General features: G+C 40.3%; 1 long non-coding RNA gene across 1 annotated transcript in view; it reads left to right on the top strand.

Moving 5' to 3' along the window:
- LOC124861549 overlaps positions 1 to 22,386 on the top strand; it is a 263,240-nt gene that overhangs the window by 123,486 nt on the left and 117,368 nt on the right. The window lies entirely within an intron of this gene.

Raw genomic sequence — 22,386 nt, 5'->3', positions numbered from 1 at the left:
TGCAGGCTGTTTTTGGTCTGATCTCTTGCACTGTTATGAGTTTTGCCATCTTTAGATTTTTTTTTTTTTTTTTCTGCTTATCACTTGAGTTCACAATGTGCAAATAGCTTATAATAACCTGCAGGCATGGCAGGAAAGCCTGGAACATGCTCGTCCAGGCTGGATCTGGACGATGTGCACGGTTGTCATTCAGAGCAAACTTCAAATGTAAAGATCTCCTGATGAACGAGAGGATGTCGACGCTGCTCTGATTTAGATGCAAAGTTTAGTTTCTGAAATACCAACATCAGTCTAACGTTGCGTTCCACTGCAGTAAAACGATGTGCCGATATGTTTGCCACCCAACCAATTAAAATGCACCAGATTATCCGATATTCTGTGGTGGAATAAAAGCACATAACCTAGTCTCCCTTTTTGTATTTATTTTTAAATATTAAGCAATTACTTTTACACTAAATAATAACTGAACATCTATCGTCAAATAGTTGTGTAACTCTCAGCCAATCATGTGATCCTCTATTAATCGTTAGTCATTAGGTGGTAAACTGCTACTCCAAAATGATTTAATCGGATGTTCTTTATTAGTTAATGGTTAATTATATGTTTGAGTACAGTTAGTTATATGCAATTTCCACATATAGTCACCCTTATTTTATTGTTTTAAGTGAACGGCCATTAGTTATTGTAATTTGAGGAATCATTTGCAAACTCGCTACATTTCTGATGTTTCGTCCCTGAATAACCGCAAAGATAATAACGACATTAAGACTGTCAGTTAATTATGACTGAAGTTCAGAAGAAATTCAGCCTTAATGAGTACGTGGCACAGTGTCATGGCAGCAATCCTGAGCTATCTTGTAAAACAGATAAAACAGAGGTTTTCTTCCTAAAACAACCTTTTTTTATCTTGACTAAACACGAGACGGATTAGTCTAGATGATGAGGTTAAAGTTCAAGATTGGTTGTGACCCGATAATTCTTGGAGTTCTTGTAATGACATAATGCAAAATACCCGAGAGTCTTTTCCTACCTACTTCATTATTAGTTAAACACATTTATTAAAAACTGATCCGATCATGAATCTTTTAGTTCAGTTTATCAGTTTTAGGTAAATGTTAACCCATCATTATATAATCTTTTAATAATAATCAATGATTGATAAAAGGACCTTTTAGCTAGTTATTAATTAATTATAAGGTGGGCATTGGGTTGGCCCATGCTATTAAATTAGATTTAACCAGAACTTAATCATATAATTGTTTATTTAAATTAATTACTTTTAGCTGTCATGCATTTAGCAGATTGTCCCTCTTATTGTCAGTTTTAAGAAATTAGCCAATAAGTTCTTATTTATGCTTCTTATTCTTCTAAACTCAACATCAACAACCCTTTAAGTAATTAAATACTCATGACGTAGATAATATATAATCGATTATCTTGCGATATTCAGTCATTAATATATGATAAAGTAAATAATGTAGTAACTGTTTAGAGAGCTGCTAAATAAGATTATAGATCAATCTTATCGTTAGCTAACAGTTAAATATCCATTAGTTCACTTTGGGTTGAGCAGATCCAGTGGTACTGACTGCACTATTAATTGAATAGATAATTGTTAATTAACTAGTTAGGTGTCATTTATTCCCTATTTGTTACCATGTAAGTAAGCAGATCTGGTGACCTTTATGGATCATTTAAAGTTTTGTCTAATTTAGATCTAGGAAGCAGCAAGCAATTACTTCTAATGCCTGAAATGTTGCAACAGGACATTTGATAGAATATATAACCACTTTAAGAATCTTAATTTAAGTAAATCTTTGTGCTGGCTGCCACAACAATGACACTTAATTAACCCCATTGAGTGTTTGTTTAAGATTAAATTATGCAATTAGTTAAAGATGTTTTGCCAGACTTATTTTTGGGATTGTCCTCTATAAAGATGTGCATTTATCGTATCATTTATCACTGTTGTGAAAAATTTATAAACATCAATCAATTAAATTCAAGTTTAGTTTTTAGTGATAAAAATCACACTTCTTTATGTAACTGGCGTACTGAAGAGGCCTATTGTAACCTCAAAGACATTGTAGATTCTTTATCGTCGACTCAAATGCCACAAGAATAAAATTTAAATAAAATTTAAATCTATATCCCCCATTCCTAGTTCTTTATAGCTGAAGTCTTAGGATCTTTTAGATAAAACTTTTGTTGGTTGTCATCATCAGTAGAACCTAGTATTTTGGTTGACTGGTTGGTCATCATTGGTACCATCATTACAAATCATTGGTTGGGGCTCTAGTTGCATGAATTATTGCATCAATGCAGCGTGGCATGGAGGCGATAGCCCTGTTGTTCTGCTGAGGTGTTCTGGAAGCCCAGGTTACTTTGATAGCTGTCTTAAGGTCATCTGCATTGTTGGTCTGGTGCCTCTCATCTTCATCTTACTGGATAGATTGCCTAAGGGGTTCAAGTCAGGCCAGTTTGGTGGCCAATCAAGCACAGTACCACCATGGCCAAAGGACCACCTTTTGGTACCTTTGTCAGTACTGGAAAATGAAATCAGCATCTCCATAAAGCTTAAACCAGCAGATGACATGGCACTCCAAATCATCACTGGCTGTGGAAACTTCACACTGGACCTTCAAGCAACGTGGATTCTGGGCCTCTCCTCTCTGCCTCTAGACTCTCAGACCTTGATTTGCAAATGAAATGCTGAATTTACTTTCATCTGAAAAGACAACTTTGGACCATTGAGCAGCAGTCCAGTTCTGTTTCTCCTCAGTCCAGGTAAGATGCTTGTAGCCCTTGGAGGAATCATCTGTTTAGTGGCTCTTGATGCACTAACCCCAGCTTCAGTCCACTCTCTTGAATGGAATTTGTTGACAATCCTCTCAAGCCTGCGGTTATCTCTGTTGGTGGTGCACTTTTTCCTACCACACTTTTTCCTTCCAGTCAACTTTCTATAAATATCATTTGATGCAGCACTCTGAGCAACCAGGTTCTTTAGCAATAACCTTTTGTGGCTTCCCCTCCTTGCGGAGGGTGTCAGTGACTGTCTTCTAGACTTGTCTTCTGTCCTGTCAGTCATGATTGTGTCTCCTACTGACCCAGACTGAGACCATTTAGAGGCTCAGATCTCTTTTGCATGTATTTACAGTTAATTAGCTAATTAGAATGGGACACCACGAGTTTCCAATATTTAACTTTTTCACAATTCAGATTTTCTGAGAGATTACATTTTGGGTTTTCATTTTCTGGAAGCCCTAATTATCTGATTCTATATCATGAATTTCACTTTCTAAAATAGGTGAAAAAAATATTGAACCTTTTCAAGATATTGTAATATTTTGAGATGTAGATTGGAAACCATGTCACACTAAATTTAAACTCAAGTCTACAGAGTTGCATGTGGCTTTGGGCCTCTAACTGGACCAGTGGTTCGTTGCGATCTCCCCAGTAAGGTGACTGCTTCTGAACCAAGTAGTTTCAGCTCACCTGCTTCAGCTAATTTTTTTGTATAATTTATAAATGTAACGCTACGAATCATAATTCTGTGGAGATGTGATTTTAATTCTCTCCTAAAAAATGCTGCGAGACTTTCACCAGTCAAACTCCCTGGAGGTGTGATGGCAACCAGACAGCAGCCACCCCCCACCCCCGCACTCCTTACCCAGGTTGCAACAGTCCTAATTAAAATGTCCTTCCTCATTATCATCATTTGCCCCGTGCATTTTGGAAAACAACTGCAATGCTGAGCTCTGGCAGCGGCCAAATATAGACATGTGACACTGGTAAACCCCCCCCCCCCCCCATGCCGTCCCGTCAGATGGTCCCGCTCTGACATGAGAGCGAGGAAAGTGGGGCAGCAGCCGAGCATCCCCAGTGGACGCTGGACACCGACACACTAAAATAGAGACACACACTCACATAAGACCGCAGATGGCCAGTGGCCCTTTCCAGGGTTCATCAGGACAAAAACACACACGCGGCAAACAAACTTTCAGCCGTTAATGGTATGATTTATTCATTAACAAGTGTGCTGTCAAGAAAGTTTCCCATCTGTAGATTCTGGGACAATGTGTGGAAATTCTCTCTAGACATCAGTTGGTGATGTCAGTCACATACAGGAGATAAAATGCAGGATCTGTTGGATAAAATGTGCAAATGTACAGCTTTGCCATACGTTATAATGTATAGATGTATATCGTGGTGGATCCATTTGTTTCTTAGGAAACATGACCATCATTTCTAAGTGTTAAAAAACAGACTCACTTGTGACACATATTTCATAAAAATCGAACTACTTTTAAAGGTCAGAGTGTTGTCTGAGTATTAATGAGCCGCATTGTGTCCCCCAACCAGCAGGGGGCAACTCCTGTAGAAGGAAAACAAATGGCTGCTGGTAATTTCACCCTCTCAGTCCTTTTGTACGTTGAGTTTTGGTTGTTTTGCACCCACAAACCATCATTTCACTGCCTCCTCCTTCCATTTCATACCTGTAAACAAATCACTTCATATCCAGGTTCTTAAGTCATTCTGTATGCGTTTATGTTTCTTTGCTGTTGAGTATTTTCATGAAGTATACAAATAAATTTGAACCTAGTAGTTTATTGCATTCTGATAGATTATGTTATCATTACACTATTTCCATTTATTTTTGCTCTGAACCCCATTCTGCCATGTGCCTCTGGTGAAAAATTCGCTGTTGATCAAACCAAAGCAACACATAGCCACCTTCTGGTGGTAATTATGGTTAGCTGGGATCTTATAAGCTAATTTCTCGCTGTAGAGCCTCAGCAGAAGTTAGAAAAGTCAGTCAGTCAGTCATTGTCTACCGCTTATTCCATAGTGGGTCGCGGGGGAGCTGGTGCCTATCTCCAGCAGTCTATGGGCGAGAGGCAGGGTACACCCTGGACAGGTCGCCAGTCCATCGCAGGGCAACACACAAACAACCATGCACACACTCATTCATACACCTAAGGGCAATTTAGAGTGACCAATTAACCTAACAGGCATGTCTTTGGACTGTGGGAGGAAGCCGGAGTACCCGGTGAGAACCCACGCATGCACGGGGAGAACATGCAAACTCCATGCAGAAAGACCCCCGGTCGGGAATCAAACCCAGGACCTTCTTGTTGCAAGGCAACAGTGCTATCAACTGCACCACCGTGCAGCCCAAGTTAGAAAAGTACTTTATATAACTTTTTGTTGAAGCGGAAGCATGTACAATGTCCCGTTGCAGACAACACCATTTCATACCCAACTTTTTTGACAAAAAGGCGAAGATATGAAATTGTGAAGGGATCAGCACTTACCACCGGACAGTTCATACTGCCAATGCATCCATTCGCACTTCCAGGGAGATGTCTCATGCTTTTAGAGTTTTTGGAGGGACTCTTTTTGATATAAACGGAGCCACATACTTTGAAAGTTCTGCTCCAACTATTTTTGTCCTCTATGCCAGTTTTTTTTTCCATTGTTTTCACAGCACATGCTCAAAGATTGGGACCAAAAACATGTAATAGGTCTATTAGTGTTACTATTGCTATGGCCATTTCTAATAAAGTCTTAATGACCACATTTTGTAATCTAAATATCTGAAAAATTACACCAAAACCTGCTTTTTTACAGACCTAAATTAAATGTTTATAAGCTGAAAGGGTATTTCATGCTTTTTTGGCCACATTTTGTTAGTGCCGTATTTAAAGTCACTGCAGACCTAGCACTTTTTGGCTAATTGGCTGTATAGTCGTTCATGTGCAGTTTTATCAGCTGTTATTAAGTGACATAAACAATAACAAGAATTTAAAGCTTGATGCTAAAAGCTTCACCATTGAACCTTTTCTTTATCTGAAAAGGATCAATTAAAACCACAAAAAGCTCCTTTAGATTGTTGTGATTATGAATCTGAGAATATTATTTAATATTTAATATTAATATTTTAATATTTTATCAACTAATATTTCGGTCTGTTAAGGGTTGTCCTGTGAAAACCAGCCCAGTAAGGCGATGGTATTAGGACAAAATAGAAAGTGTGTGAGATGAGCTCTGACATTATTGAACAGCAAAACTCTGCACATATATGGAATGAATTCACACAATTTCTTAAAATACAAGAATTTATTAACAAAAATAGGTCAACTCAAAGTCAAACATATTTCAATCAACAAACTCTTTACTACGCTAAAACAATCCAACTAAACTACCAAGCAAAATTAAAGAATAATGAAGACTAATGGGCTATGTACAATATAAACAAGTTGATTAAAGATGATTGAAAATCATGACCAAAAAGAGTGATGCAATGTTTATGTTTGAGAACCAAGGATTATCTTGAAGAATCTGGAAGTGAAGTTAAGTTAGTTTTGGAACCAACTTAGGCAATAATCAGCAAACCTTTAGACAACCACTCACAACGCAAGATCAGATAAAATATTATTTAAATAAAATAATGTTTTAAATAATGAACTGCTGAATAAAACCAACCTTCTGGATGACCATTTCTCAACGGTGTCTAATTAGCTGCCTTTATTTATTGAAATAATATTTGGAGAAATATTATCAAGGGAGTATTTTGGAAAAGAGTCAAATCCTTCTGGAGAAATGGGCTTAATGGTGTTTACTTACTTATCAAATTTAGTAAAATGATGTTTAGGGACTATTATTCACTAGCTTGAAAACTAACAACCTTTCTGTTAAATCTCTTTAGTAGCAAGCACGTGTTCTTACCAGTTAGCATTTGAGCTAACAAAGAAGCTGATAGCTTAGCACCAGAATCAACACATACCTTTAAAATACCGTTAATAAAAGGGTTAAAATGCATAAGCACGGACGGCGCGTTATGATCAATGTTCTGTTTAAAATCACCCTTTAAATAAAGTTTGTCTTAACTTTAAAAACATGCAAAGAACACAAAACTGAACATGTGTGCTGCAGATAGTCTGCTAGCACCAAGATAGCTGAGTTCAACACAAACAAAACCAAACTTCATAAAAGGAAAAACATTTAGATCATTTCAATCTAAATCACTTCTATATTATTCTGCCCAAACACTTAACCTCATGAACTATGGTGAGGAACGTTGTCCAAGGCGGTGAAGTTTGAAGAATGCATCCACAGTCAACAAACGGTTAGCTTCCAGCTAACCTCTGTAGCTGTGGATGAAAGACGGCTCGTTGTGTCCGCCAACCACACTGCACGTTAACTCGCTGATGCGGGTTCTGTTGTCCTTCTCTCAGACAGGGAAAACCGCTCCGCTCGGCTTCGTAGAGACTGCGTCTCTGTAGGGAACTTCACTGGGACAGTTTGCTGCTGCAGGCCTCAGAGAGAAAGTAAGCAATGCTTGCACCTTAATTTCTTCGTTCATGAATGAAAATATTGGATACACAGACAGTATTTCATTCGTACTTATCTTTGCATATGAACGATGATCGTATGACACCCTTGGATCCAGTTGAAGAGTTTGTCTGTTTGCCAGCAAAGAGACATTAGCGCGTTGGGCCTCCCCTATCCTGGTCCCGCAGAGGAGCAGTGGAAAGAGGTCGGACCATTGGAAAAGGGGTGCTTTTATACAGCCAGTGGCATCATGGGAAGTCCGCTGCTACCCCCCTTTCCTCAGTTGCTGGAAGTCAGTTAAATGCAATTTATTTTGAAAGTTCCAGAAAAGTGTGTACCGGAGTTTTAGTGCTGTTTCCATGGATGGGTCCCAACAAGATGCATGCATTTGTTCACCAACTCTTTCTGCTTCAAGCCAAACGGATGACGGTATAAAGTTAAATTCACACACTGATGCTAAACTAAGACGGGTTAAATGTGCTGAAAGGTCAAATGACATCAGAACTAGGGTTGTGGATCTTATGTCTGGCTGGTACTATGTGTATCTTGATAGACTGCCAAAGATCCCATTCATTTTAGATACATGGCTGGAAAATAGGATGCAAAACACCAATCAATCACGACGCGGTTTGAGTCACTGTTCAATGCAAATCAGTTTCATTCAATGTGGGAAGGCAGAGCAAGCGATACAATGCAGCTGAATATACATAATTATTTACCTTAATAAGACAACGACCTCACAAACAGGTCTTGTCTGCCTATTCTAGCACACTTCTATAAAACCTGACTTGCAGTGAACAAAAACACAGCAGCCTAGAGCAAAATTGTAAAACCATTCATGCTGCAGATGTGATCAACACTCAACAGGGAGCAGAAAATACAGTTTCTATATCATCAACAATAAAGTATAAAGTTATGTTAGAGTTTGGTTATAGTTCATTAAATAGTCAATGCTGCTGCAAACTAGCACCAGGATCACTTATGAAAGGTAACTATAATGACGGTGGAGCTGCTCACCTGTGCTGAAAATATTTTTTCCACCAAATGCTGTCATGACCAAGAACCGATATTTACCGATATTCTATATATTGTATATACATTTCCTTACCCTCGCAACACTGTGAAAAAAACAGCTACACCACTGACATTGCTGCTATTTGTCAGTTAAACGCCTCACAGTCCTTCACTGTGTCACTATCAGTCACATGACCAAAGAGATACCACATGACCAACCCTCTCTTGAAACACAAACAGCAACAAGATGGAGTTATCAATGTTAATATCGGCCCAGTTTCACTTATGGGACCAGAACAAACCTGAGGCGGATAAACCTGGGTTACAGACAGACCTCCATGTTGTCGCAGTCTCATATGTGCATAGTTGGTGTGCATTTTTATCTCCTCTGCCATATTTCTCGTTGGTGTTTGTGACACACCGTTAAACCAGGCTTCGCCTCCTTCAGCAGCCCTGGTTGTCTGCTTTTTAACAAAGAGTTTATGTTAGAGGAATAACCCACAAAATCAGATTAAAGTATAGAGTGTAATTAAAAGGATTAATTGATGCAAAGAAATGAAACAAGATGCTTTGAAATTTAAAGCTCTAAAACTGCACCTTTTCACGGCTGCTCTATCAGTGAATTCGCATGTTGCATGTGTGTCTATGAGTCGATCCAAATTGGTTAATCTTCACATCCCTAATCAGAACTATAGTCACTTAAATCAATTTCTACAAAATTAACGACTTTAACAATTATCTTAAAATATCCAGAAAAGTCTAAACAGTAACATTTTGCCATCAGTCATTCATCAGCCAATGTGGGCCCTCAAACACGTCACCCAGTAAATGATTAACAGGAACATATTGCCTTCAATAAATTATCTTTCTTCTAGTTTTAGAAGCAAGCATGTTCCATGAGGCAACAAATATCTCAATCCTCTCATTGCTTCTTCGTGTTGACGGACAGATGGACGGACGAATGGACAGATGAAGCGGCCGGACTGACACAAAGCATGTCGGAGGAGGCACGCTGCTGGCTGGGGAGGCAGGATGCAGGGAGCATCTGCCGGCGGGTTTGAGGAGCAGCCACGGCTTCTGTGAATTAGGATCTCCCCTGACGCCGTTGACGAGCCAGGAGGGGCCGAGCAAGTGCCAGTGGGTCACCGAATTCACAAATGGTTCAAATGTTGCCACCTAAATCAAACCTACATTCAGCAGAAGCGATGTATATCTTTTAGGAAATGTATCCGACATCTTGTAAACGCGGGTTCGCCGTAGGCTTTTCTCTATAACTTTAAATGGTAATACTTAGTTTTTCAACAAATGAAAAAAAACATTAGTAAGCATATACAACTAAAGATATGTATTAATTTGGGACAGATGATTCACACAATGATAAACAAACTCATTATGTGTTACCCAGCTTGTTTGTATTTTTTTTAATCTAAGTGAATGAGATTTTCTTAATTCCTCTGCTGTTTTTCCACACTTTTGACATTTTAGCTCCTCTACACCTTTATACAGTTTGGAAGGAAATTATTGTATGTTTTGTTCATAATAAGTAGGGTAATGAGTTCTACTTAATCGACAAGTTTTAATGCATACAATTTAATGAATAGTTTGTTAATTGGACCGTTTATAACACGCTGGTGTTGATTCTCAGGCATCCAGGACATGACAAAGCTAAGTGCTTGATTCGAAGGCAGCTGGACATCTTCTCTTGTTTGTTGAAGTTGTTGTTTTACCTCTAAACCAAAATGCTTCTTCGGTTCTAAGCGTGGTTGGAAGTAACAGACTTATAAGTTGTAATCAGAACAGTCACACTAAGAGGGCCATTAAGGTCACTAATGGCGCAATCAGGACATGTAAGTCACTGGCTCGACCCTCTGTTAAGCTCAATGTTTGAGTCGTTGTTGCTTGAGGACCCAAACATGTCCTCAAATGAGAGTCCCTTTCCCATGAACTGGGGTCAAAGAATCAGCGGTTCTTGACCCCATGAGCACCTCTTCTGTATTGGGCCATCTTCTTGTGTAGCTGCTGTTCAGCTTCTCCAATGTTGAGGTCTGAACATTTCTCGCTGCACCGGACTGCATTTACCACACCACTGAGCTTTTGGTGTTTTCATCTTTGGGTTGAACCAGCCTCTGTCTAATGGTGTTGTTGGGTTTAAAATGCAGTGGGATATGATACTTGGAAATTCTGGATGCCGTAACATAGGCCCAGTTATGGTGTCCACAGGTTTTAAGTGCTTTTTTGAAATGTTTATGTTTTTTTGTCCTTTGCCTCTGTCCTTGTGAGCCGAATAAATCCTCACATTTGGTTTTTTACTGTAATCATAACTGTTTCAAACTTTCACTAGAGCAGTATAATGATTTACAAGCGAAAAATGTGAATTTTAGAATACTTGATACATTACATACAATATTTATGTATAGGAAGTTGAAAACCTAACACGCAACCTTGTGGTACACCACTGGTACAAAATCTCTCCAGCTTTTCTATCAGCAAACCATGGAACCATCCTTCATTGCTTGGCTGAAGTAGGTCACAGTTTTCTCAATGGTTTTTAAAAATCAAATATAACATTTAATTTAGATGGTTTATGTTACATTTTTGGTGGGCCTCCCATCAACCCCTGACTCTGTTTTTCAGTTTTTTGGGGGTTTTCAGAGTTTCTGTTTTGTTTAAAGCAAACAGATTTAAGAATTGAGCATCTGGATGACCCCTCTGCAACAAAAGAGCATTGAGATAATCTCCAGAAATCAAATTAGTATTGCTAGCATCATATTGATACCATCAATGTTAGATGAAAGTTATTAAGTATTAGTTTCAAAACTGGCTGTTTTGTGAGAATTACAAGTCTTGACTGTGTTTTAAAATGTGTGCTTTAATAACCAGAGTAATAGTCACCGAATGCATATTAAATAGACATTTAAGCTCCAATCTTGTATTTGGGCATTGAAATCACCTATTTGTACCCAATAACATCGGTAGTTAACACTTGTTGAGAAATAATCCACTGTGAGACAATTATCTTTAAATTTTCCAGCTGGAAACATCTGATTTAACCATTTAAATATTAATTTTTAAGGTGCAGTATATCTTTTGGACCATTTCTTTTCATGTTTCTGCTTCCATGTGTTTAAATTGACTTAAACCTAATTTCCCCGTCCAAACGAAGCTACATTCAGACCCAGATTCTTTAAAAAAATACAAAGGGGCTAAAAGTAAAGTCAAAATATTGTTCAAATATTTTTTAAATTACTTTAATTACTGCTGTTCTGAAATCAATCTTAGCAACATGCTACAAAAGTTAGCATGGCGTAAAAAAGTACATTTAAATTGGGCCAAATGTCTCTCCTCCTCACAGCAGGTTGGTCACCAATTTAACATGCTTTAAAACTGTGATATATGTATTTTTTTATAATTCATTTTTCCGCATATTTTTAAAATTCACCAACTTTGAAAGTGCTTAAAAACTGAGGTTGGGAATATAGAACAGGCAGAGTTTTATTCTCTTTAACTCTTTAAACTATAAAAGGTAAAAATCCTGTAATCCTGTTATTTTGATGAATAAAAATATGAGAACCACAAAATCACCTGAATTTTTCTCATATCTGACTTTTATTTTAACAAAATTCAGGAAGTTTTTTTCATTTCTCAAAATGTTCCAGGTTATCAAAATAAAAAATGTGTTTTTAAAAATTCATAGAATAATCCAAATAACTCAAACTGGATAAAACGTTTTTCTGTCTAAGGAAACCCAGCAGATTGCAAATCTTTAACAGGATTTGGAAGCTGACAACAGGAAGTAGGAGTTTTACTGAATTAGTTTTTCCAGGTTTTTTGAAGTCATTTAAAAGTCTAAAAGGTAAGAATCCTGTAATCCATCAGTAGGTAATTTTGTTCTTCTGGTACAATACCTTTAATAACCAGTATTGGCGTCTACAGATTGTCTTTACTGGACATGTTGGTCCAAATGAGTCAAACCAGTTGATAAAAATGTTTTTTCTGCATAAAATAGACACTCCGCATCCCAGAAATCTCCTTTCAGTGGTGAAGTGCAACACAACAGACACACTTGTCTAAATTCCCCACATTGGAGCGCCAGAACTGGCCCAAATTTATCTCCTCCCCCCTGCTGGTTATCTACGGAGAGCCAAAGAATCCAGAGTGGTCGGGAAGGAGGGGGCTCATTTGACCACAGGGGAGGCCTGTCAATGGCCCAGATAGTTCTGGTAATTTCTCAGCGTTGACTGTGCTGCAGTGGTTTACATATTCAGAGAGGGCATCAAATATTTGGAAGGGGATGGGGGGTTGCTCCATTTGTTCTGAATCGCCAGGGCAGGAGCCACGGATAGGCCTAGAAGACGAAGAAGTTGAAATAGTGAGGAAAGGGAAGTAAACAGGATTAGCGCTATCAGGGAACACACACACACAAACATGTTCTGTGTATCTAAAAACACTCACACCAGGAATTGCAAATGAAACATGAATAAGAAAAGCAATAAAGCATTCTGTGGGTACAGTGGACTCAGACGGAGGAGTATTACTCTGCTCGGGCCACGGCGGTGAATAAGTGTTTCTCCTAATCTGAGTAGTGGAGCGTGATTGTGAATGGATAATCGACCTAAACGCTCCTCTTTCTGACAGCAACCCATGCCTCATAACGCCGCGATATGAAGGAGGTGGCAGGGGGGCTTCAACGGCAACCAAAAAGGCGATCAATTAGGATAAAAAAGTGCGCTCCCTTCCGTCCCGCGGCGCCGCCAAGAATCAGCGTGATTCTCCCCGTCAATATCAGATATTAGAGAAATCTAGTCCTCCATCCTCCTGTTTTTTTTATCCCTCCAGAGCATCAGATGGTGCTAATTTCCTAAAACATCATCCCCTCCATCGCCGAGTTCAGGAAGTTGATTTATAGACGAAGCTGGGGGAGTTAATTGCAGTGCACGACACCAATCAGTTTAGTAAAAGGCGAGCTAGGATTAAATCGACACCCAGCACAAACAAACAAACAACCATATTCATATCCCCCTGCATTTATTTGTCAATGTTTTAGATTGCCGCCCGCCTCCCAGATTGCCCCCTTTTTGTGTCGAAGATTCAATAAGTCGACGGAAACATTGTCAGCGCAACAAATCTGTCTGTGGGAGGGAAAAAATAAATAAAAAATGGGAATGTATGAGTTAAAGAACCTCCTCGAGAGTTGCTCCTCTACAAAACTGATGGCGCTTGTGTTCATGAGCATTCATCTCGATTATACAGACAGAAATGCTTTGATAATGATCCGCGGGAGCCGCCTGTCAGAGGTTTGCCAGAAAAAAGAAACTGTAAATGTCACATCTCTGCCGGTGGTATCTAACTACCCTGCTCTCGGCCGACCAGCCTCCTCACTGAGAGCAGGCAGCTGCGGACCGACCACTGCGTGCGTACTCATGTGTGTCGGGTCATCTGGCGCGTTCGGGGACACAAAAACACTGCAAGGAGACGGAGTTCAGAGCATTTGTTGCAAAGCTGTCATGGCTGTTTCTGCGCTTATTGTTTACATTGTTCAGCCAGCTCCATGCGCCGGTGGAGATCTTTATTTGGATTTATCTCCAGACTGGGCGTTGTTCCAGTTCACCATATTTATAAGTTTGGCCTTGCAGGAATCTTGCAAAAATGTAAAGCTTCACTCTGAGGTGTTCCAAGATGTTCCCAGGCCACAAAGGATAGGCAAATGCAGCTTAATAAACTACAATATAATCAGGAAGTTAATTTATTACAATAATTTGGTTCAAAAAGTGAAACTCTGTTAATAGTGTAGATTCATTCAAGTCAGACGGATATATTTCAAGTGCTCATTTTGTTCATTTAAATGATTCTGGCTTACAGCTTCAAAAAATCCACAATTCAGTTTGTCACTTAATAAAACTATTACATCAGACCAACAAAACATTATGTTTAATCCAGAAATATGGACCTGCTGAACCGTATGTTGATGTTCTGTACAGAAATACTTGGTTGGGGCTCCTTTTACATGAATTACTGCATCTATGCAGTGTGGCATAGAGGTGATCAGCCTGTGGTTCTGCTGAGGTGTTCTGAAAGCCCTGGTTGCTTTGATAATGGCCTTCGGGTCATCTGCATTGTTGGTTCTGGTGTCTTTCGTCTTCCTCTTGACAATCCTCCATAGATTTTCTATGGAGTTCTAGTCAGACCAGTTTGCTGACCAATCAAGCAAAGTACCACCATGGTCATTGGACCAGCTTTTGGTACCTCTTTCTGTGTGGGCTGGTACCAGGTCCTGCTGGAAAATGAAATGAGCATCTCCATAAAACTTGTCAGGAGAAGGATGCATGAAGGGCCCTAAAATGTCTTGGTAGATGGCTGTGTTGATTGTTGACTTCAGAAAACCCAGTGGACCAGAACAAGCAGATGACATGGGAAACAAAGGTATTTATTTTTTCTTCTACTGAGGACATCTCAGGATCAGGAGTGGCTTTTCACAAGGAATGCCAGAGTTTGAGTCCTTGTCGTGGATACACCTGGATGCAGTAGCTTATTAAGCTCTGACTTAAGCCGCATTCCACACTGTCTTAATTAATGGGCCACAGTTTTTCCTTCCTCTAAACTTTCCATCAATATGTTTGGATACAGCTCTCTGTAAACATTACCAACAACTTTTTGTGGCTCACATTCTTTGTGGATGATGTTAAAGACTGTCTGCTGGAAAACTGTCAAGTAACATAACATCTATGTAGTAAAATTCCTCTTTTAATTGGTCTGTAGGAACCAATAACAGCCACTAATAGTATAAAACAAAACTAGATCTTGCAGTTTATGTGCAGCGTGCTGATCAGAAACAGATATACTCAGTTTAATGGATTCTATATTTATACATTCATGCACACAATGCAGCACTCCACCTGCTCTGGACCCCCCAACCGGGAGATGGCAATCCACCTATCTGGTTGAGAACCATGGCCTCAGACGTAGAGGATCAGGCTCGCAGGCTCAACCAAATGTCCTTCAGTCTTTTAATGAGGTCTTTATCAGCACTTCTTCAGACTTTCTGAAGGTCTTTCAGAGTTTCTGTGTGGTACCTGACCATAAATATGAAAAGTCAACAAGTGGCGCAGTACAGAAGGGTCAGGGCTAAAAAAGGGTTGAATCAAAATGATTTCCACAGATTAAATTTGATATTTTTCATACATTCAGCGTTTAAAATTGAAACACAGATGTAAAAACATGACACCCCATGGTGAAACAGTTGAACATTACCATCACCTCCCAGCCAGTAGGTTCTGGGTTGAAATCCCTGCCAAGCACATCCTGTGTGGAGTCTCCTTGCTCTCCAAGTTGCTCTTTCCTGATTTCTTCTCACAGCTGAACAGCCTAACCTGTATATAAGGTTCCTGTTAAAAGGGAGTTTTTCCTCTCCACTGTCGCTACATGCATGCTCAGTATGAGGGATTGCTGCAAAGTCAGCGCCAGTGACTGTCCACTGTCTCTACATGCTCATCCAGGAGGAGTGAATGCTGCAAGTCACTGACTGGATGCAATCTGCTGGGTTTTCTTAGACAGAAAAACGTTTTATCCAATTTGAATAAATAACTAACTCTGACTGCACTGTTCAATGGTTAGGATTAATTGGAATCTATGTACCTGACTTTTGTGAAGTGCCTTGAGACAACATGTGTTGTGAATTGGCGCTATATAAATAAAACTGAATTGAATTGAAACACAGGTTGGGTGATCCACAGGTCTCACTTGCCCCAATTAAGGTCAGAGTTCATGATCCAACAATAAGAGAACGGGACTGGGTGAAACTGTCCACCATGGGAGGGTTCCAAGGCCAGAACCACTGCTGACCCAAAAAAACACAAATGAAAATGTTCTGTAAACTGATGAGACCAAAGTAGGACTTTTCACAAGGTGTGTGTCCTGTTACATCTGGCAGAAAAACAACTTCATACATGCAGCCAAGCGTGGTTCTGGTGCTGTCATGGCCTGGGGCCGCTTTGCTTCTTCAGAACATGTTGTCTAGTCAAAGTCTGGGCTCAAATCTGTTGAAGATGCTGTGGAAAAGCCTCCCGTGTGGCTGAATTAAGACAAGCAGAGTGGGTCAAAATTGACGGTTATAAATTGTCAGTTATAAATGCTTGATGGCAGCTGTTTTCTGCAAAGCTTGTCCTTAATAAATTAAATCATCATTTGAAAACAACATTTTGTTATAAGTCAGGTTGTCGTAGTCAAATACAGTTTATGTCAGAGTGAAATTAAATGTAATGTGAATGAAAATCAGCTAAAGTCTAAAGAAAAACCTCCAAAACTACAGATAAAGGCCACTTTAGAGGAACGTCTTGTTGCTCGGAGGCCAAACCAAGACTAATGAGGCCCATTCTGAGTCCATGTGTTGGAGACCGGGTCTTTGACAGTTCAGCCCACTGCTTGTTAGAGTTTCTAGCGATATCTTGTTGTGTAGTGATGCAGGAGAGTGTTCTGTTGTGCTGATGTTGGACTTTACTTCTGCCTTCGATACTGTTGACCATCAAATCTTGCTCGATAGCCTGAGACATTGGGTGGGTGTATCTGGTTCTGGTTTAGAGTGGTTCACTTCATATCTATCTGAACGATGCTTCTGTGTGACTGCCTGTAGGTACAGGTCCTCTACAACCTCCCTTTCTTGTGGTGTCCCCCAAGGTCCTGTCCTAGGGCCCTTGTTGTTTTTATTGTATTTGCTTCCTTTACAGCATATCCTGAGCACTTTTGAAGGCATTTCTTATCACTGTTATGCTGACGATATTCAGCTGTATATTTCTTTTAAGTCTGAACATGTCTTTAAGTTACAGTTGCTGATTGTATGTTTTGAATCTATCAAAAGTTGGATGGCTGATAACTTTCTCCAACTTAATGATGAAAAAACTGAAGTCCTTGTTTGTGCCCCCGATAGATTTATACCTAGGATAATGGAAGCTCTTGGTCCTCTTGGCAAATTTGCTAAATCTTCCATCAGGAACCTTGGTGTAACCTTTGACTCTGCTTTCTCCTTAGATACCCACATCAAATCTCTGGTTCACTCTTGTTTTTATCATTTATGGAACCTTGCTAAGTTAAGTCCCATTGTGTCACGTTCTGAACTTGAGATTGCTATCCATGCATTCATTTCCTCACGTTTGAATTACTGTAATGCTTTATTTACCTGTCTTAGCAAAAACTCCCTGGAACGTCTCCAGGTTGTTCAGAATGCTGCTGCTTGACTTCTGACAAAATCTTCTAAGTATTCCCACTCCACACCGTTACTCATCCAGCTGCACTGGCTCCCCATTAATTTCAGAGCTCAGTTTAAGATTCTGGTCCTGACTTATAGAGGTCTTCATGGTCAAGGCCCAACTTATATCAGTGAGCTCTTGTATCCGTACAATCCCCCCAGGTCTCTGCGGTCATGCGATAAAGTCCTACTGGCTGTACATCACACAAGGCTGAAAACTAAGGGTGATAGAGCTTTTGCAACAGAAGCTCCCCGACTCTGGAACTCTATCCCCTTGTGTATAAGTACTGCGGATTCGGTGGTGTCTTTTAAAAAACAGCTAAAAACTCATCTTTTTAAGTTTGCGTTTGGTTAGTTTATTTTTGATTTTATCTTATCTTCTTCTATTTTACATATATAAATATATTATTCCAATTATAATTTGTTTTAGTGTTGTGAAGCACTTTGTGATCTGTGTCTTGAGAGGTGCTATATAAATAAAATTTTACTTACTGACTTACTTACTTTCAGCAGAAGAAACCCAACTATGTAAGAGAAACCGTGACTAAGTGCACAGGTTTTTACACCTCCACATGTAAAATACATCTCAGTCAGCTTTTGTCTGCCCACACTCGCAGCATGGTGTGGCAGCTGTATAATTTAAATGTAAATACCATTGCAGGTTTGGCTTCCTTCGTCCTGTGGCTTTAGGAAGAGTCGCTCGCGCCGGCAAATGCAGACTGGCAGGTACTAAACGGTAAACGAGTGGAACTCCTCTTTAAAATGCTAATGAGGCCCTGCTTCAAATCTGCAGCCACTGCGTATGCATGAGTGCTTGTGTGTGCTTTGGCAGCTCCAAATGAACTGCCAGCCTTCAATGCGATTATGCTTTGTGACCTTTTTAGGGGCTGACATAATGTGCAGGATTTAGCTCATTATTGAGTAACTTCATGCAACACATGCTTTTATTTTTGACACATGAAAGCTTGGTGAATCTGAGCGGGCTGAGGCGTATCTCATATCTCTGTTTGTTTTGCCTCCACATATGGCCGCCATCGCTGACAATCTTTGTCGGCGGGCAGGCGAACATCTTGAGCGAACGCGGGGACCCCGAGCCTCCCTCCTTGGCTGACGTCCAAACTCCGTTTTGCGTCTTCTGGGAGAACAAGAGGAGAAATGGAACAACTGGTTTTAATGAAACAATTACAAGACACTAATTATTATGTTAATGTTTTGCTACTATCATCAGCCACTGCTAACAGCCTCCTGCACCTAGAGGTTCAGAGTCGGCCGTCTGTGTGTGCTGCTCTACAGCTACCCGCTGAAGATGGACGTCTCTCAGTGGGAAGCGGTGCAGGAATGTGTTGAAATGTAGGAAAAAAAGGGCCACAAAGCGCCGGCTGTTGTCACTGAATGTCAGGTACATTAATTCCCATAAAGCTTAGCGCAAATAAATTAGCAGTAGGGTTGCCACGGGGATTCAATGCTATCACTTCGAGGTGTGTGGAAGGAGGAGGTGGTTTTTGAGAGGAGGAGCGCGCACAAATGCAGTAAAATGAACACATGCATGGCGCTTACACATGAATGCACATGTAAAGACAACGGTGCTTGCGATGAGCGGCGGATGCCGTTCTTAATGCGACGGCAGCTGAACATGTGATGCACTGAAGTTCAGTCTTTAGCAGCTACTAACGCAATCAGAATCATGAAGGAATTAGTGTGCTTTGGTGCTCTGCCCCCTTACTCTGATACCCCTTAAATAAATAGCTCTGTGAAGGCCTCGAAGGTTTGTTAGAGAACATCAGAGAACAAACAGCATCATGAAGACAGCAGACAGGCCAGGGAGAAAGTTGTGGAGAAGTTTAAAGCAGGGTTAGGTTGTACAATATGCCAAGCTTTAAACAACTCCTAGAGCTCTCTACATCTGAACATGGAGACAGGATAGACCACCTGCAGACCACCTAAGACATGGAAGTCCACCTAAACTGACAGGCTGGGCAGGAAGAGCATTAACCAGAGAAGCAGCCAAGAGACCCATGGTAACTCTGGAGGAGCTGCAGAGATCCACAGCCCAGGAGGGAGAATCTGTTGACAGAACAACGATCAGTTGCACACTTCATAAATCTTGTCTTTATGGGTGAGTGACAAGATTGTGGTGGCAGCATCATGCTGTGGAGATGCTTGTTTTTCCCCAGCAGAAACCAGTATGCTAAAAGTATGCTGCTAGTTTAGGACTAACTTTGGGTCTAAAGCTCAGCCACTTCAGGATGATTTCTTCACCATGGTAGACGTGATTAAAGGAAGGTGTTGGAGAGCTGTTCGCTCTTAGTTTGGAAATAATGATCATTTAATGGAAGCACTTGAGTTTGGAGGGGTTTCTGAGCCAGGTCTCCTTTTAAAAACAGCATTTTCATACTCGGTGGGACTACCTGGCTGAATGATGGGTCTGTGACAGCAGCAACAATGTCCCCGACACTCTGCCATAAGTTGGTGAAAGAGGTGATTTACGAACAGCGGGCAATGGGTCTTGGCTCGGATTCTTTGATTGAAACCTGTTTAGCAACAACTGCTAATTTCATTACATGGTGTCAGCGCACACTGAGCGGCTCTTAAAGAGCCCGCTTTGAACTCTTGGGGCCCAAACAATGACACGGGGCAGTCAGGGGGCCTGATGGGAGGGTGACAGGTCGATGGCGAGTGGAAAAACAAAACCTCCTCCTCTTTGAATGAAAAAAAGAGAAAAGTTTTTCATAATGCTGAAGTCTGTCAGATATTTTGATATGTCCCACACACCATGGTGCTGCTCCTCCTGGGATTCTTGCCTTTCAATGGGGGAACAATTGATTTTCTTTACGATCACGTCGTTCGCCTCCCCGCCTCCAGGCAAAACCTTTCATGAGGAGCCATGGCTCGCCGTTGCAGCTGTTCTTCCGGGCTTCTTCCCATGGACACCGGGGCTGGAAACTCAGAGGAAGCTCCTAGCAGGTTTCTCATTTTGTTTGTTCTCCCATCCAGTGTTGGCTCACGGGAAACTTCAGGGTTGTTTTTCGTCTTTGTTTTGGCCAGAGTTGGACCAAGGCTTGTTTTTTTTTCTGTTCTGTTCAGTTAAACAAGACAATGATGAGTTCTCTGAAGAGTTTGGCTCCTTTTCAAAATAATGCTGCATTTCTTGAGCTTCTGCTTTCCAAAAAGCATTCTTGTAAATCATTCAGCTGGAGAACATGAAACCCACCTAATACCAGCAGTGGAGGAAAATATAGAAACCTACACAATCTATTTTTTTTTTGTTTGTTTCCTGACTAAAAACACTCTTAAACTTGTGTTGTTTAGAGAATATAAACAACAAACGCTGGATAGCAGAGGTACAACCATAAATTTTTTTGGTACCCAATCTTCACAGTACAAAGCAACAGTCCAGTGTGTGAAAATAGATCAAGCATATGTTAATTACAGGTTATCACTCTTCCAGAGAGCGCCCTCCTCTGGATGAGGGAAAACTAGTAGAGTATAGCAGCTACAGCTCTCTACACCAAAACAATGCACTGATAGCTAGGAATGATCACACACAGGAGCTTGAATCAGTAATATGAATGTGTCTGGTGATCTGCAGCCGCGTTAGAGAGTGATTGGTGTTTATATGAAAGGCTAAAGGTTGACATTTTTAGATACTTTATAATCACTGATGGCATCTACAAATTGCTCTTGTAGAAGCCACCGCACGCTAAATGAACTCCACCAGGTAGTTGTAAATTACCACCGACTCTCCAGTGTAAAAACTACGACCAGTAATGTTTAAATCACTTCTTCAGATGTAGAAAATGTATGAAATTGGATTCCTATTTTTTTTTTCAACTCATAAAAGTCATTATGATCATTGCTTTCCTCCAAAGGAGGGCACTCTACTATGTTTCTTATTAAAACAAACGCAGCATGTCAGAAAAAGATGATAACACCAGACCATCAGACCCCAACCTGCCATATTTGTTGGAAACATGAATTCTTCTCTCTTGCAGATATTCCTAAAGGAGAATATCCAGCCAGCCGATTGTAACCTAAACACACTTGGGTTATGTAGTAGGACAATGATCCAAAGCTCACAAACAAGTCATTTACTGAATGGCTCAAAAATAAAATACATTTTAAGGTTTTGAAGTAATCTAGTCAAAATCTGGACTTGTCAAACATGCTGGAAAATTCTCCACTGTGGCTAAATTAAAACAACTCGGCAAAGAAGAGCTGGTCAGAGAGGGGACAAATAGTTTTTCACAGCACTGTATACACGTCGAATCAACCGCTAGAATACCTGATCCACAGGTATCCCTCATGACATCAAACAAAGGGCCACTCTAAATCTAGAGGTTTGGATAAGTGTTCAAAACTCCTTATTAACGGGGTTAAAACTTTCCAGAACATGCACCATGAAGGTAACTTTGGAAAAGTTCACTGTGAATAGAAGAGCCATATGAATATTCATGAAAAATTACCCCCGCTCATCGTTCCTGATAGCGGGGGCCTTTTTCTGCTATTTTCTGGTATTAGGCCTTTAAGAGAGATGAAAGGCTCGCGAGCCATCCCCACTTCCTTGGCCTTATACTGGGACACAATGGCCAACCAGCCGCTCAATTAGTCTGCCATCTTAGACTGACTGTTTGACAGGTCTAGCTAATTGTTAATCCCGCCATAACTATTGCTTGGAGTAATTAATCATGCAACAAAGGGGCTCTCAGTGAGGCGACCCCACCAGTGCGGATATGCGTGTCAAACCAGAAAGCATGGAGCTGAACAGGGAGAAGGCATCAGAAAGGTTGTCCAATTTGCAG

This window comes from Girardinichthys multiradiatus, chromosome 24, assembly GCF_021462225.1.
Source record: "Girardinichthys multiradiatus isolate DD_20200921_A chromosome 24, DD_fGirMul_XY1, whole genome shotgun sequence".
NCBI lineage: Eukaryota > Metazoa > Chordata > Actinopteri > Cyprinodontiformes > Goodeidae > Girardinichthys > Girardinichthys multiradiatus.
The sequence above is the reverse complement of the archived record's forward strand: the minus strand, read 5'-3'. Positions and strand labels throughout refer to the sequence as shown.